This window comes from Peromyscus californicus, unplaced genomic scaffold, assembly GCF_007827085.1.
Source record: "Peromyscus californicus insignis strain IS unplaced genomic scaffold, ASM782708v3 Scaffold_10__1_contigs__length_136768540, whole genome shotgun sequence".
Taxonomy (NCBI): domain Eukaryota; kingdom Metazoa; phylum Chordata; class Mammalia; order Rodentia; family Cricetidae; genus Peromyscus; species Peromyscus californicus.
Genome location: NW_026294391.1, coordinates 73103068 through 73121692, shown reverse-complemented (window position 1 = coordinate 73121692; position 18625 = coordinate 73103068).

Here is an 18625-nt window from a genome sequence, read left to right as displayed (position 1 = left end):
AGCTCGATATAGCAACAGTCAAAATGTATTGGTAAAAGACTAGAAAAATCACTGAAGATTTGTTGGGAATGATGCCACCGTGGAAGCTGGAAGAACCTGGACTCTAATGGCAGCGGACTATCTTAGCATCAGGTTAGAATAAAAACAAAGGAAAGTGTGTACACCCTGCTGTTTCATCTTACCTCTCATCCCTGGGATACATGTTGGAATGCACAATGTATCTATCATGCATTTGAAGGGCATGTCTTTCTTACTTAGTTAATCCTCTCTCCAAGCAACACACCAAGACACACATAGATGATTCCTGATTCCATCAAATTGACCACCATGAACTTTCATATTAACTACTCTGGAAGTTCATATAAAGAACATATTCGTTTGTGCTTTAATATTTCATAAGGAAACATAGATCTTGTTTGAAGACATTATATTACTACAGGTGGAATACAGTGTCATACTTAAGACTTTTGTAATCCTACCATTTTCTTCACAAAACTCTTCTCTTCATAGTAATCAAATTTTGTTATGCTACTGGATTTCAGTAGAGATTGAATACTTAAACATGAGCCAAATATTAGTAAAAGTGAGGTCTAAGTAACATGTAGTAAAGTTAGCCACAACATCTTGAATTTGGAAATGGGCCCCAACCATCAAATGGATCTCATTAATTTTATTGTTTTTGTTCAAATTCTATTTTTAAATGCTGTATTTCCATGGTGAATGGGAGTGCTGAGGGAGTATGATATTATTATTATCACTTTCTTATATTACAGGATAACATTCAGTCTTTTATTATTATTTATAATTATAGATATAAATATTTTGTGTGTTATATCAGGTTAAATATTTATTCTCTCATTGGCTATTAAGTCTTTTACCAAGTTATATTTAACTTGGCAAATTATTTTTCTATACCCTTGAGGTGGTCATGTGTTTGCTTTTCTGTTACACATTATAAGTAACTGAAAGATATTGCATCAATCACGTGTTCCAATTATAAGTATTACTTAGTTATGGTATATGACTGAGTATGGTTGGCTAGTATTTTGTTGAAAATGTTACATTTATACACATGAATAATATGGATTTGTGAATTTCTTTCTTTTCAGTAAGCATATCTGGTTAGATAATGAGTTAATATTGTCACTTCCTCCATCAATGCTCTGCATACCAAATATCCTGTAATCTTACAAAACCATGGGCTGAGTACCAAGTGACTAAATATATGAACCTGTTGGGACATTTCTTATTTAAAAGCAAAACACCAGTAGAAAACTTTACGTTATCAACTGAAAGAAATAAAGAAAAATTTAGGCACAGCTGTATGAATACACTATAAGGCTCTACAAATGTTTAATGAAGCGACATCAGTTATATAAAGTGTATTTGAAATAGAAGAGAATCACTGTAACTTGTTCTGTCGATCTATTTATTTATCAAATGTTGAAAGTAAAACTCTCTCTTTAATTTCTTCTTTTAGTATTTTGAGTTAACTCAATTTTCTTGATAAATTGAACCTTTTTTTAAGTTTGGTTGATCATTTAGAAGACTCAATTCTTTGTTTCACAGTTTTTCTATTCCCTATTTTATTACTGTATTCACTGCTTTTTATGCTTCCTCTCATGATTGGTTTGATTTTTTTTTAAAGTTCTCTTAGATGAATAAAGTAGACACTTAAATTACTGGTATAAGATCTTTAACTTATGTAAGTATGCAATAGTATATAGTATATTTATGATTTTTGATGATTAATTTCTAAGAGATGCTGTATGTGTATCATGCAGCCATGTTCACAACATTTTTATTCCTAATATCTTCAAAATTGGTGCATATAGGGACTGAAAAATTATCTTACATGTCTACAGAACAATATTATAAAACAATTTAAATGGTTTGATATTTGTTAATGCATCAAGAAGTTTAAATTTAACAATGACTTAAAGCAAAACATGTTCACAGGATATATATGCTGCATGACTGAATCACCTTATATAAATTTTATTTCAAAGCATATTTTCAGATTGCAAAGCACAAAAGAAAAATGATATTTCTGAATACACAATGCACTTTGGTGGCAGGCCATAGAGAAATCAAGCTGGAAAATTCCCTGCTGGATATCTTTCATAGTGCCAGAAGCTGCTATACAGGCCACTGGAGGAGAAAAGTCATCAATATCATTACTCAGCAGTGGACCATGAATGTTACAGTACTGACTGAGATGCCTGACAAAATATACCCACTGGTTCAAGAGTAGAATGAAGGTTATGGGTATATTCAGCCACTTTCTGATTGGATTTGAGTACTGCTTTCCAGGAGGAACTTCATACCTGGTACCATAAATCTGGCATAAAACCCATGGCTTTTTTGGTTGTAGGCTATTGGGAGAAATTACTACTATTGTTTTGCTAAATAAATATGGTGTCAAACTACTTCTAAATATGTACTTTCATACTTGTAGATTAATGTTGCTTCCAACTTGGTCCAGAGAAGCCTCTTCTACACTGGACAGTAGTTAAAGTACAGACTTATAAAAGCCAAAATGATGAGAATAAGTGAATATTGTAGGTGGACAGATGGCTCAGGAGGTTAAGAGCACATACTGCTCTTGCAGTAAATCCAGGTTCAATTCCCAGCATTAACTCCTCCTATGTCCATCTCTGGGAAATACCACACCTTCTTCTGAACCCCAATGAACCCCTGCACACATTTGTACAAATCAACACTCAGAAACACACATATACATTATTTATTATAATAAAAGTAAATTCTGAAAAACTTCAAATAATTGACTAAAGAGTGTTCAGCCTTAATAAATACATCAAGCCCCTACTCCCAATGTTTGAGAAACATCATGGGAGAAGGGGCAAAAAGAATGTAAGAGTTGGGGAATGAAGGAGGTGTGCCCTTAAATACTGTTTTGGGGATATGACATGACGATTGCATTCATGAACTCACAGCAACCTACACAAGACCTGCACACTGTCAAGCAAAGAAGATCAGTCAACATTGCCAGACACAGCATATATTGGATTCAGTGAATTACAAAAAACAAAACCAAATAACAACAAAAACCTAAGAAAAGGTAATGAAGATTGGATATAGATTCATTTTGGAGGGTCTGTGGTGAGTGGATGGGAAATTAATGGTAGGTTTTATCAAGACACATTGTATACACGTATGGAATTGTCATAAAAAGGTACTCTAGAAAATTAAAAAGAAAAAAAGATATAATTATTATTCAAGTGAGGATATTAATTATCTTTGTGCAGATTGTAAAAATAATGAGGATGGATGAAGCATGAAGGGAGAATCTTTGGATTTATCCATATTTTATCTTTGACTTCATTGATTTTTCCCCCCACAGGTGACTGCAACAAAATCAAACAAATCTTAGAGTTTCTTTCTTCCACCACTTTTCTAATTTTCCTCTTTTTACCTTCTCTAGCTGAATGTCTCAGTCCTTAACTGTAATTTATATGCACAGGCCCACTTCTTGGCATGCTCCAGACAGTTCAGATAGCATTAATTTCTGAGAAAATAAGTTATAGAAATATGTCTCCGAGATAACACTAGTTGCAGAAATGTTTTTTCTTTGAGAAACACACGGTATGTACATTATGAGCATGTCTTTTCTTCTTTCACTGGATTCAGGCTCATACATTCCTCAGGATAAATTTATCTGAAGGCTGTTAACACCTTTATCCCCTTGCCTACTTCATGTTGTAATAGATCAACAGAATGTGTCATAAGTCCAAGTGGCCCAAAGTTTCTCTACTAGTAATTATAAAGAGACTTATGCCAGGTGCAGGAAATTCATATATACTTCAGAACATGCAAAATGCTACTTTGAGTATCCTTTTGTGTGAGTTAGTGAGTCTAATTTTCTTGGGTCAGTTTTCCTGTGGATTCTCAACTTTGTTTACTGAGCCTTCACCACATGCCTCATTATCTTTTTATTTTTATTTACATCTACTCTCAAACAACATATTAAAAGTGATAGGCCCTTGTAAGTTGGATTTCTATCATTCTCTAAAATAATTTTTATAATGTGCAGTACAATTTGCATCCTTTGTTAAGTGAGGTCGTATTGCATCTGTGGGCTTAAAAAATAGGCTTCTTCCTCTCTCAGAAACATCAAAAGTATGTTATATTTGGAAAGTTATGGTGATAATTCAAAAAATGATTAAGTGTGTAGATAGTTGTATCTGATAGCAATAATAAAAATGTAATAAAACATCTGCATTAGTCTTGGCACAGTGACAAAAAGGCACAATGATGTCACTAGTAAAATAGAAGGGCTTTTTAACTTACAAACTTGGTTTCTAAAATTACCATGCTCAAGTCATTGTGAAGCTACACTTAAAGGTTAGTTGACTGCTATTATTGGGTTTAATTGTTTCATAAAATTTAAATTGTCCTGGGATTTACCCTCAATATCTGTATGTAAGTCTCCCTATCTGTGTCGATAGTAGTATCTATAACTCTTTTTAGTGGCAGCTACTGGCAGTAAACATGAAAAATGCTTGGCATTCAATAGATGCCTCTTACATATCTGTCCTTTTCATTTTAACTGTAATTTTGACCATATTATACTAACCACAGACATAATATATGCTGCAAAGTTGAGGAAATTAGTTTAAAAAATTATAGGGCTTTTCACTGATCATTAGTTTGTTAATTAAGAGAGTAAAGCATTGAAGGTCAGACAAAAGACAGGAAAATGAGTAGTCAGTATTTAAGGATTGAAATAGTGAAATCAAAATTTCTGAGAATTCTTGGGAATTTTCAAAATCATGATTTAGTATGTACTTTTCATAATATTTGGCTTATGTATTAGTAAATAAGTAATCCTAATAATAAGCAGTGAACCACTTTTCTAGGATGGCACAATATTGGATGTTTCCAATTTGTTTTTTATTACAAATGATATATTAATATATAATTTATTATTAACAAAATATAATGGAGTATTATAAAATTATGAATTTAAAAACATGTAAAAGAAGAGGGTGGGGATTTAGCTCAGTGGTAGTGTGCTTGCCTAGCAAGCACAAGGCCCTGGGTTCACTCCTCAGCTCTGAAAAAAAAAAAGATACATTTAAAGCCGGGCAGTGGTGGCACACGCCTTTAATCCCAGCACCCAGGAGGCAGAGCCAGGTGGATCTTTGTGAGTTCGAGGCCAGCCTGGTCTAAAGAGCGAGATCCAGGAAAGACACGAAGCTACACAGAGAAACCCTGTCTGGAAAAACCAAAAAAACAAAACAAAAACAAAAAAAAACATGTAAAAGAACCTGCTTGCTATAGTTATAATAATGTCCCCTCCTTTTAGTTTTAATAACACAAAATAAATGCTAAACAAGAAATTGTTCACAATTAAAAAGAACATAACAAAATAATTAGCATTTTAATTTCATTATTGAAATGTTAAAATATGCAAAGCACACACTGTTTCTTGATAGTTGTAATATTCATTTCATTTCAAATATTTAAGCCTGAAAATTTTACTTTCACTGATATTGGTTGAAAGGTTAAGAATATAAGCATAAATATCTTCAAGTTAATCATTAGAGTACCTATCGATAAGACAAAATTGTCTCTAATGAAAGAATGTGAATATTTTATCTACTTGTGATTATTTTTGTTTAGAAATTAATTATGTTGTTCTTCTTACTAATTCATATTTTACATCACCTTTTGTATGTTATTACAGCATATACCATAGCAACATACACAATTTCTCTTCATATTCCCACTGTTAAAATATTTAGAGGGAAGCATGCCTATAGGAAATAATTAAGCTATTGAAAACAACAGAAAATATCACTGAATAATATTTTTAAGGTAAAAGTTCAGATTTCCCAGCAAGGTTTATAGCACTACAAGGAATCATGTGTCAAAATTGCTAATTTATAAATGTACTTCTCTTGTAAGATTTGTTTTTCCTTGAAATTCCACTCAAAGGATTTATATAAAGTATATTATGCACATATATTTATTTTAGTTTTACAAATGATTCACTACTCACAGCAAACAAGGCAACAGATCCCATTTATAACATAACATTTGCTAGAGGCAACCCTGACTGCTTCTGTCTGCTTCTCATCTATGTGCCCCAAACTCCTGGCCAAATACAAAATCACACTGAATCACAAAGTCGCTGTTGCTTTCTGTTTCCTTCGCAATGATGTCACTCTATTCTTTAGTTCCAGTAACAATTTTGGGCAGTTTGATAACAATAATATTCTTGGGATAAATATAGTTTTTCCCATTTGGGGAAATTTCTTGGATTTAATATTTGAAAACATGCATATAATTAGAAAAAAGTTTGTATTAATTTATAGATAGAAACTCCACTTCTGATTGAAAATGAAAATAATGGTAGATGTTAGTTTAAATGTAGTCTGATCCCAAGAATAAAACTACATTTACACACATAAGTACATTTAAATCTTAAACACATAATCAATGTTTTATCTATTGATTTGAGGACAGGAACACTCTGTCTTAAATGGATGACTAAATAATCATTCTTACTTCTTAAACTGGGAGTTTTATTTATTCAGAGTTAAGTATCATGAAAATATAAAAAGCAGGATTAGGTTTTTCAACTGCTTAATGTGAATGTAATATCTTTGCCTTTAAATGGAATGTTGTTTTTTAAGATTCATCATCATGGCTGTTAAATATTTATCAGAATTTACTTGGCTTAGATAAGTGAATATTCATAAGACAAATTAGGAAGTGGCTACCTTTTTTGCCAAATGACTTTCTATTATATTTGTCAAAAAGCTTTGCACATCAAGTTCAGAGAAATATAGTGTTGGGAGCATGCAGTGATGTTTTCTGGCTCCTTGTGTGCTGGCAGAATTCATCTTGTTTATGCCTGAGCCCCCTATACCAGATAACAATTTGGATAGGAAAACTACCCACAAAATTTTCCACATTTCATGCATCTTTGTTTTAAGCCTTTTTAAATTCGATTCTGTCATTCAAATGGAAACACACCGCATAGAGAAATATATGACATTTGGTAGCAGGCAATACAGATTCCCTGTTCAGTTGTTATTGCCCACAAATTTACTTTCATATCCCATTTTGTCTGGATAACAGAACTAAAATTACATAAGTTGAAATGGAAAAACTGATGTTTTTCTTTTAAAAGTTTAAGTTTTAATTTAGCTTATATAATAAAAAAGAAACATTTTTTACGAACAAAATTAGCCATTTCCATATCACACAAGTTAAAGTAGATTTGATATGATACATAGTTTTAATATAAAAATGAAGTGAAATAATTTATATTCTATTAAAAGTCATCTTTTACTTATTTTTGATGATTGAAAAACTGTTATAAATTAATTTGGTAAATTCATTCTTTGATAAATCCCTATCAGTTCTTTGGAGGAAATTTATTAATTAAAAAATAGGCTAGTGAAAGGCAGTTAATTACTTTTGTATCACTCAAGCAAATCACTTAATAAATGAAAAAGGAAAATAAATAAATTTGTTGCATTCTGTCTACTAAGTAGCATTTGAAACATTATAAATATTTTCTTCTATTCTGTTGGAATAATCCACCATTTCAGAATATCACTGAGGCAGAGATATAGACAGGGAAGCTTTCATTTATTATGCTTTGTTTTGGGAGGTAAATTTCCCGCATCTCACTGCTATCTCCAACTTACATAAAGAGAGAGAACACCACACTCAAAATAAGGGGGTGTGCTTCTTGACAAGAACCCAGATTTCAATATAAAAACTGAATTTTCAACTCTAAATTCACTTTGAGATTCATATACATTGGAAAGTTTCTAAAAAAGCCAGAGAGCAGTTAGATATTATTTTATTCTCCTTTGTGTAAAATCCATGACCATGACAAGATGCCCTCATCTGCTCACATTCTGTCCCTGTCTCCTAACACTGTGCCGAGGCAGCTTCTATGTGCTCTGTGCTTCCCTTCAGGGAAACACATGGTGCTCTCAGGGCACAGGCCTACTCTAGCATTCTTTTTAAATGATATTTAATTTGTGGAGTGTCCATAAATTAATACATTTTTTGTCATTTGTTTTGCATACACAACACCATCTGCTTTCTAGATTCCCAAATGTCTGCTTGATGTGCTTTGCCTCCCATTCCAAAAAAGCTCCAGTTGTGTTGCCAGGTCTCTGGGGTCCTCACAGTAACACACTATTTTTACCAGTAATCTCATAATGAGATACATCACACACTTTCCTAACAACTGAGACTGTTGCCTGTCATTCCAAATTGATGTATGATGCTACTGAAAGTTGAGCACCTGATATTTGCAGAATCTCTTCTAATCATGACCCCTTCCCAGGGGTCTAGATGAAAACAAGAAAAACAACCTGGCCAAGGTGCTACAAACTTTTCTTACATGAACATTTCTTATGAAAGAGTTGCTCTGCAAATACCATTTTTCTTAGAGGGTTATCTCAACTTACTGAGGTGGCAAAATCACCAAACATTGTCTACAACCATGTGCAACTTGAACTAATTATGATTAGCATTACACAGAAAGAAGGTCCTAATGTGAAGTGGAGCTAGTTCTTTTGAATATGTTGTGTTGCTAGAGTTTTCCTGCATGGCCCACAGTCAGGACAAATCTCTCTCACCTGCCAGTCCCAAGCTGCTCAAACCTGATCAAGTAAACACAGAGACTTATATTGCTTACAAACTGTATGGCCGTGGCAGGCTTCTTGCTAACTGTTCTTACAGCTTAAATTAATCCATTTCTATTAATCTATACCTTGCCACGTGGCTTGTGGCTTACCGGTACTTTACATCTTCCTTATCCTGATGGCAGCTCGCAGTGTCTCCTCCACCTAGCTTCCTGTTCTCTCAATTCTCCTCTCTGTTAGTCCCGCCTATACTTCCTGCCTGGCCACTGCCAATCAGTGATTTATTCATTGACCAATCAGCAACACATTTGACATACAGACCATCCCACAGCAATGTTGGGCTTATAATTTTCATACTTGTGTCTAAACAATGAATAGCAATAAAACTAAGGGATGCAAATAGGAATAGGAATCTATCATTAAAAAAAAAAAAACACTTGTTCGTTTAAAACTTCAATCTACAAGTATGTACATCCCTGCTATTTTCCAAATTGTGTTTCAATAGCATCTTTCTCTCCTTTGTTATCAAATAGTCTCCTTTTCAAAAATTCAGATAGGCATCTTCCAGTTCTGTTTTAGATGAAACTTCAACTTTGGTCTTTGCTCAGCCTTATCACAATTTTTTAAAAAATAATATATGTTTCTTCTAGAAAAATCTGTCACAAGACAGCTGTGGAATTATAGCAAAAGGGCTTGCTCTGGGTGTGAATACATCAGTGAGTGAATGCAAAATCAAAGAAAAAACTGTCTTCTTAAAAGACATCTATAAATACTCCCTGCCTGACAACAACATTCTTAATTATAAATCCACAACTGCCTTGTGATGGATGTGTCTATATTTGAACTTGAGTTAAATCTTCTTCCATATTGCAAAAGTCTTGTCCCCATTACAATAAACCAGAATACAGGCTTTCTCATATCTTTAACATAGGTCTGAATAATTTCTGCTTGTAACATTTTAAAATGAAAGCGTGGAAGGGGAATTGGCATTTACTTATTGAGAATTTTAGGTTTTTTTCAATAGAGGTTTAACTCACTCAAATTTGACATACTAGGGAAACAAGGCTTCAAAGCTATAAAATCTCTGTAACAAAGTTTGCATATCCCTTTAACTATGTACACTCTATCCTCCTTTTTGCAAAAATCTGAAGAACATGATCAATACGCTTAAAATCCTTGTGGGAAATTTTGTTTTACATGTAACATAAATTTGCTTTAAATAATCCCAGTGCATAATTTATAACAGTACTATGCTGGTGAACTCTAATTATTTTAATAAAGATTTCCAGACAGTTTAAATTACTACCTTACTTTAAATTCCACAATTAGCAATGTCAGGAATATAGCCACTGACTATCTTTAAAAAGAAAAAAAAATATTGTGTAATCAAGACTAATGACTTTTTTGCAAATAATTATGGCAGGGAGCAACTTATGTTTATCACATATGGAGAGATGTTTTGGAAGAGATGCATGGTTGTAAAATGTATAATTCTACTTTTATAATCATTGAGTATTTGAATATTTGAAGGTTATAAAATGTCCCAGTAGAACACCATTTTATCTAGCCTACTTATGAAGATATTGAACAAATGATAAGGTAAAACTTTAAACGCCTCATGGCAAAGTAAAATCTTGCCTAGAAGTTGATAACATGGGAGTTTTATCACGTATCTGGTTCGATTAAACTGGTATCGGTAAAATAAGCCTGCCTTTCTGTCTTTTCTTGTAAATTTTTTCTACCAACAAGAACATTTTTACCATTTACTGAAAAGCTAATTATAAGACTGAGCAATCAATGGAATGGTTCATCAATTGAGTCAGTCATCATATACAATATTCTGATTCTTTTTTTTTTTCAAATGTAAACTTGCTGTTAATAAGTACCCTGAAAACACTAAATCTATGCACAACAGCAAGGACATTGAATCCACCGAGATGTCCATCTGTTGTGTGGAAAATTTCCTCTGAATTGAAACAACCCTCCTTCAGGGAGAAAGGAGCTGAACAAAACCATGGAATACATAATATCTCAAAAGTCTAGAAAAGCTGGAACTTATAAGCTTTGCAAGGCCCCCTCCCTGAGTTATACAAGCAGCACACAATTGCTGAGGATAAGGGAGTTACCCCAGGTTTCTGAGCTCCTTGTGAGTAATTCAGAGAACTCCAGGGATGTATATTTTACAAATTGTCCTCCATGATGAGATGGGATTTTCAGTGATGCTGCTGCTTTTGAGACACTCATGCTCCTATAGGTAGCCCCTCCACCATACTCATGTAATTAACCTCAATAAGCTCATTGGTTCAGCAAGTTGGACTTTATTGAAACTATTACTTTGATATTTGGTTCAATGACTGCAGCGAATCAACTTTTGTTCCTCTCTCCCCAGGAGAAACCACACACCACAACACAGAGAGGGGATGGAGAGACAGAGACAAAGGCAGAAAAAGAGAGACAGTGTGTGTGTGTGTGTGTGTGTGTGTGTGTGTGTGTGTGTGTGTGACAGAGAGAGAGAGAGAGAGAGAGAGAGAGAGAGAGAGAGAGAGAGAGAGAGAGAGAGAGAGAGAGAGAGAAACAACAGAAGGAAAGATGAATTGGGTAGAAAGGATTGTATGACTCTTTAATGAGGTTAGAAATATGCAACTGACATTCCTCTAATATTTTTGGATATCTCATGCTGTCCAGTCATTTAAGGCCTTCTTCCAATTAAAGCATCATCATATGTATACCACAATGGAAAATGTATATTAGTCAACTTGCCCTGTGTAGAATTAGATATTGGGCTTATGCACATTGGTGAGAGCACAAATATTAACTCACATGTGTGAGCCTCCAAACTCCTCAAATAATCAAGACAACTGCCACTAATTGGTTGCATGCTAGAACTAGATGGTAAATTCTTATTGCTGAAGCCATTGAATACTTTGGATGAAGAACACGGAGAAATCAGACTGGGCTTAACTGGAGGCACTCTACCTCCTGCCTACCTTTTAGGTCTCTAGAAGGCACCATGTGTGCTGCACGAAGAGAATTGCCACCCAGTCTCTCACTTGTAGGTATTACAGGCTGTGCTATTGAAACTACAGGTAAGATTTTCCTGCTATGGCAGTAGCTAGATGACTGTTTCCATATAATCAAAAACTTTCTAATTGGATTGAAGGCCCATGACACACATAGACTTTTTCACATTATTTTGTGAGTCAATTTAAGAAAAAAGCCATTACTGGGGCAGTCAGTCACAGCTCCCAGTGGTGAGACTACTGTGATTGTTTTGTTTAATGGATGTGATGTGTCTGTTGAAAAAACATTCTAAAATTTATGCATGTACCCATAGATAACAGTTTCTGTCAGCCTCTATCAATGATGGAAAGAAACTTTTGTTTTCAATGGTACTACAGACTCACATAACTGCTGGTGAAGCTCCTGAAAACAACTTACCATTGGTATGACATATAGTCTCATAGCTCATCGAACATCATAGAAGTGACAATATAAGAAACTAATATACAGACACAAATTGAAAGTCTTTTTCAATTTCCTCCAAATTGAAAAGGACAAGGGGAACTGATCAGAATCAGTAGGTAACACCTCACAAGTCCATGAAACCTAAAACTTATAAAACTCAGAATATCACTATTTAAGGTTATAGTAGCAGTAAACAAATGCTGGGGACAAGGAGAGGCAATTTTCCAATGAGCCAAGCTATCTGCAGGTCAGGAAAAAAACCTGCAAGAATGCAGCCTTACTAAGTCTTCACCTACACTAGCATGGGATTTTGATATTGTAGTTGTCTTTTACATTCTCAAGATTCTGAAATTAACGTGTCACCTGTACTCAAGTAAAAAACCCAAATATACTCAAGGGTTGGTTAGGTGGACTTTGATGAAAATATTATTTGACCCTGTTGCTAGTTCTCTATCTGTGCTAAAGAGATGGATTTTCATGTGTGCCTAGGAAAAGACACACAACACTGTTGACAGTCAAATGGATAATGAAAATTCTATGTATGATATATGTATATACATATACATATACATATATGCATATGCATATGCATACATATACATGTATATGGTGGAAATTTATTCAACCATAAAATAAAATTTGCTGAAAAATAGAAGAAATCAGAAAACAATGCTTTAAATATGGTGACCCAGACCTATGATACCTGACCTTGTCACTTATATACAGATCTTAATTTTTAATATTTATATTTGTATATTTTGGTGAACTGAATGTGGGAGTATGTCATGAGATGAGAGAGGGGTTGTGAGAGGGAGGAGAGAGAAGGAAAGAATGCAAAAGCATATATGTGCACTTGATATGAAAATATAGGATATAGATATGATAGGATAAATGGGTGGATTGTTGAACCTACTTTTAAAGAGCAACTTGTTAAAATGTTTTACATTGGTATAGATTTTAGTATATTGATACACATTTAAAATTAATTTTGTTATACTGTATGTATATTTCTACTCTTGTTTAAGGTATTGTGTTTGTACAACTCATTTAAATTGTAACAGATAATTAAGAAATACAGATTAATAGTTAGTCTTCTACGATAGTCAAACTTATACTCATGTTAAGTTTTCTAAATATACATAGATATAATTTAATTAGGTAGATAATCTTCAAACACTTCAAAGACCTAGAGAACACATTTAAAATGTTTTAAAAACTTACTTTCTTGGACAATGAGCACATCTGCTCCAGGCAGCACTGATTTACTTCAGAGAGGATGATGAGCATTGAAGACACTCTATATGGAGTTTATCTTCTTCTTGGCAAAAATAGCCATTTGGGCAAGAAATTGTCCTTGCCTGGACTGCTGGACAAAATGTTGTATAAACTGGACATGCAGTACACATAGGAAGGTGACCAATGAACTTTGGAAGGCAAGATGGTCCTTCAGTTTTCTGCTTCACAGAAGACACTGTCAGACATTCTACAGGACACAGAGGAAAGCAACTGAGAGACTCCAGACCTGTAGGCTAAAGAATGGATGACCCGACATTACAGAAGAACTTTGGATGAATGTCCAGGTAGCCAGATGTCTCTGTCATTCTAGATTTTTGAAAGTTGCTTATAATGAATTTTCTGTTTACTTAGGTAATATATCCTTCTGGGGTCTTTGATGTAGTTCAAGACTTGATAGTTATAATTTTTCTTGGTAATGATAAAAGATAAATTAGATATGAAACTTTAGACTCACAAAATATAGGATATACAGAATATTTTCTTTAATTTTTCAAAATACAAATAGACTAAATATTATAACTGTAATTCTTGCTTAATATATGTAATTTTACTAGGTTAAAGTTAAAACCTTCCTTTTGTTTAGATGGAAAAGGGGAAGTGATGGGGGAATGTCTTTCTGTAAGCTGTGAATATGTGTTGCTCCAATTGGTTGATAAATTAAGTCATTTGGCCTTTGACAAAGCAGCTTAGAGGCAGGCAGAAAATCCAAACAGATAAAGAAGAAGGAGAAAGACAGAGAGCAGAGGAGACCATACTAGCCGCCGACTTTGGGAAGCAGTGGGTGTATGCTTCTATCCAACAGTGTATAGCCCAGATGAACTGAATGTAGAATGGAAATACTGGTAGTGGAAAGACACAAGGGCTGTGAAAAGGACATAGTGGATGAACTAGTTACTTTTCTGTTGCTGTGAGAAAATACCAAACCAGAAATAATACGGGGAAGAGAGTTTATCTGAGCTTACATCAAAGTTAGTTACGAGGTAGCCATAAAAAAATTTTATGGTTGAAGGTCATCACAATGTGAGGAACTATATTACAGGGTCACAGCATTAGGAAGGCTGAGAAACACTGAAAGAGCTCAGTTGGGAACAGAGACTAGTTTGACAAACAAAAACAAATAGTATGAACTCTTGTCCCACAATTAACAAGATGTATCCATAAGAGAGAGAATAGATTTTGAAGTAGCATACCAACCGTCTGCAATCAGTTAGCAGTGCAATACACTTTTGCTTACTGTAGTATTTGTTGGCTACATTGGGTACCATTCACAAACTCTCATCATGTAGACTTAATAGGAAATTGTCTAATAAAAATGAAGATTGATAGAATTACCATGCTCACAATAATAATACTCAAAATATATAGTATACAATTTAAATTTGCAATACCAAAGATTGGTGAAATCACAACTTGAAATTGAAAGGAAAATCAATACTTTGCTTACCAACAACTAGAAGAATCAGATGCTGGAAATATCTGATGGATTTAACAACAGCAATAAAAAAATGTTCCAATAAGCAAGTAAAAATCATCTATCATCTTGAAACAAATGGAAAAAGAGAAAATCACATCAAGTGAAAATTACAAAACAGATTAAAGTTAACTTATGTACCTGGAATTTAAAATAGCCAGACAGAATTCAGTGAATGGAACTATAACTTAAAGACAAATCAATAGTTTCATTTAATCAGAATAAAGAACAGAGAATAGACTGACCAAAACAATGGAGACTTCAGGGCCTATGGAAAATGAAAGAATAGGTACAGTTTCTATTATTGAAGGTTTAAAGGTGGGAAGACAAAAGTTTTAGTGGGACTATTTGAAAAATATGCTACACTTAAAATTAAAAAATACGTTAATCCAAGAAACATCACCTTTAAATTTCTGGAAGTTAAATAAAAAGAAAAATAATCAAATGTGTCTAAAGAAACATGACAGATTTCTTATAGTGGCATATCAAATCCAATCAGAGACTTTCATTGAATACTATAGAAGCCAGAGATGAAGGGGTAAAATAATTTCAAAATGAAAGAAATATTATCTATTAGACAGTGTTGATGTTATACTATTTGTTGTTATCAGTGATCTAGTGAAGAATGAGTAAGATAATTTCCCTTAGAAAGATAATAAAACTAAAACAAGCCTTGAAAATTCAGAAATGAGTTCAGCATACTGGTCAAAACAGAAGTAAATGTGATACAACCCCCTTCTGTTGAATTTTCAAAGTCATATTTGTTGATTAAGGAAAATGTACATCATTGAATGAAGTGCTAAAAGTATTTAAAATAAATGCTTAAGATAATGCAAAAAATGGAGAAAAGATAGGTACATAAATGTAAGGGTTTTTTGTGCTTTGCTAATAATAAATTTGCTCCAGGTCTTGAAAGTAGTTCAGTGTATATCAATTCCCTGAGTTTTTAGACTTAGGTTTTTACATAATATCACAATGAACAGATAAATAAAACCACTCCTCAAAATGAAGTTTTTGGATCAATAGGCTATTTAAGTTACATTTGTTACTGTAATGCCTAAAAATTAAGAACTATGAAAGGAAAGTAATTAAAATGACCAAAAATGAATCAATACAAAATCCAATAAGAACTCAATTTTAACAGAAGGATTATCAAGCATGCTAGTGCCAAAATATTCTGAAATTAATAATAAAAGATACCAAACCAAATCCCCAGGTCTTGATAATATAGTAACACTATAATCCACATGTTAGTCAACAAGAAAGTGTTAAAGAAAAATAACACTTAGAAATGAGTAAAGATGTACATGATTCAAGTAATGGAGTGCCATAAAAACAATAGTGTCAATTATTTACAATTAAAAGGGTGAGGAACTAGAAGATACATCTGCTGTGGGATGTCCTGTATGTTGTGAATATATGTTGCTATGATTGATTGATAAATAAAACACTGATTGGCCAGTAGCCATGCAAGAAGTATAGGATAGACGGGACAGAGAAGAGAGGCTGGGAGGTGGAAGCCCAGGGTGAGGGGTGGGGGGCACGCCAATTATGGAAAACAAATTTAACAAAGATTACTTGTCACAACTGTAAGGTATCATTTTGCATCACAATATGTTTCTTCATTAAAGACAGCCAGTAAAGACTCAATTTTAAAATTCATAGTTTTGGGAAAAGTTATTCTGTAGCAGGAGTTTTCCTGCCTAGCCCACAGTCAGGACAAATCTCTCTTACCAGCCAGTCCGAAAGCCACTCAGACCCAACCAAGTAAACACACAGAGACTTATATTGCTTATAAACTGTATGGCCACAGCAGGCTTCTTGTTATCTACTTCTTTTATCTTAAATTAACCCATTTCTATTAATCTATACTTTGCCATGTGGCTCATGGCTTACCAGTACCTTACATCTCCCTTGTCATGGTCGCAGCTGGCAGTGTCTCTCTTCCTCAGCCTTTCACTTCCCAGAATTCTCTTTTCTTTTTGTCCCACCTATACTTCCTGCCTGGCTACTGGCCAATCAGTGTTTTATTTATTAACCAATCACAGCAAGACATTTGACATACAGAACATCCCACAGCACTTCCCCTTTTATTTTTTTTAAAAAGGAGGGTTTTAACTTTTACATAGTAAAATTATAAATAACAAAACAATTATCAAGTAAGAATTACAGTTACAATATAAATAAGATATCCTATCAATCCTATATTTGTGAGTCTAAGGTTTAATATCTAACTTATCTTTTATCATAACTAAGGAAAATTATAACTATCTAGTCTTTAACTACATCAAAGACCTCAGAAGGATATAATATTACCTGAGAAATGGGAGAAGGATGTACACAACTTTTGGGAGTCTCCCAGGGTAGACAGAGACAGCTGGCAGCCTGGACAGTCATCCAAAGTTCTTTTGTAAAGTTGGGGCATCTGTCTTTAGCCCACAGGCCTAGAGTCTCTCAGTCACTTTTCTCTGTGTCCTGTAGAATGTCTGGCAGTTTCCTCTGTGAAGCTCGAACCTGAAGGACCATTTTACCAAGCAAAGTTCAGTGGTCACCTTTTTATGGGTCCTGCATGTCCATTTGATACATTTTTAAAGTAGTCCAGGCAAGAACAGTTTCTTGCCCAAATGGCTATTTTTGCCAAGGTGAAGATAAACTCCGTAATGAGTGTCTTTAATGCCCATCTTTCTATCTGAAGTAAATCGGTGCTGCCAGGAGCAGATATGCCTCATTGTCCAGAAAGTCAAAATTTTTTAAAATGTTTTAAATGTCATATTTTGTAGGTCTTTGAAGTATTTGAAGATTACATATATATATATATATATATAATATATAAATATAAAATAACTTTATATTTTTTAATATAACTGTCTACATTATTTTTTTTCTTTTATGCCTATGTACATTTTTATACACTTCGTAAGCTATTTTATCTGAAACTGTCTTATTGTGAACCTATTGTTTTAAACTGTAGCATTCTAAGACTGAAACTGCACTGTGGCTGATTGCTCCGCCCACCTCAGATTCTCAACATGGAGGTGATACAGTTTACCGCCAGCTCTGGGAGCCATCAATTTTTAGAAACAGTGGGTCTGTGCTTTTATCAAAGTAGTGTGTAGCCCAGAAACTTTTTTTTTGTACTAGCAAAGACTAAATCAACTAAGCAGCACAATGTGTCACTTGTAGATGCCTCATTCCTTCCATACTGCTGGTCAAGCTCGCACGCCAGGAACCCTCCAACTTGAGAGAGACAACTAGGAACTGTTTTTAGCTCCGTTTTAGTATCTTTTTTCTCAGGTTTTAGGTGGAAACTCTTGCCCCACGTTGGGCACCATTTGTAGCTAGAGTTTTCCTGCCTGGCCCACAGTCAGGACAAATCTCTCTCACCTGCCAGTCCCACAGCTGCTCAGACCCAACCAAATAAACATACAGAGACTTATATTGCTTACAAACTGTATGGCCACAGCAGGCTTCTTGTTATCTACTTCTTTTGTCTTAAATTAACGCATTTCTAATAATCTATACTTTGCTACGTGGCTCATGGCTTACTGGTACCTTACATCTCCCTTGTCATGGTGGCAGCTGGCAGTGTCTCTCTGACTCAGCCTTTCACTTCCCAGAATTCTCTTTTCTGTTTGTCCCACCTATACTTCCTGCCTGGCTACTGGCTAATCAGTGTTTTATTTATTAAACAATCAGAGCAACACATTTGACATACAGAACATCCCACAGTATTATTCTGGATATATAAATGGTT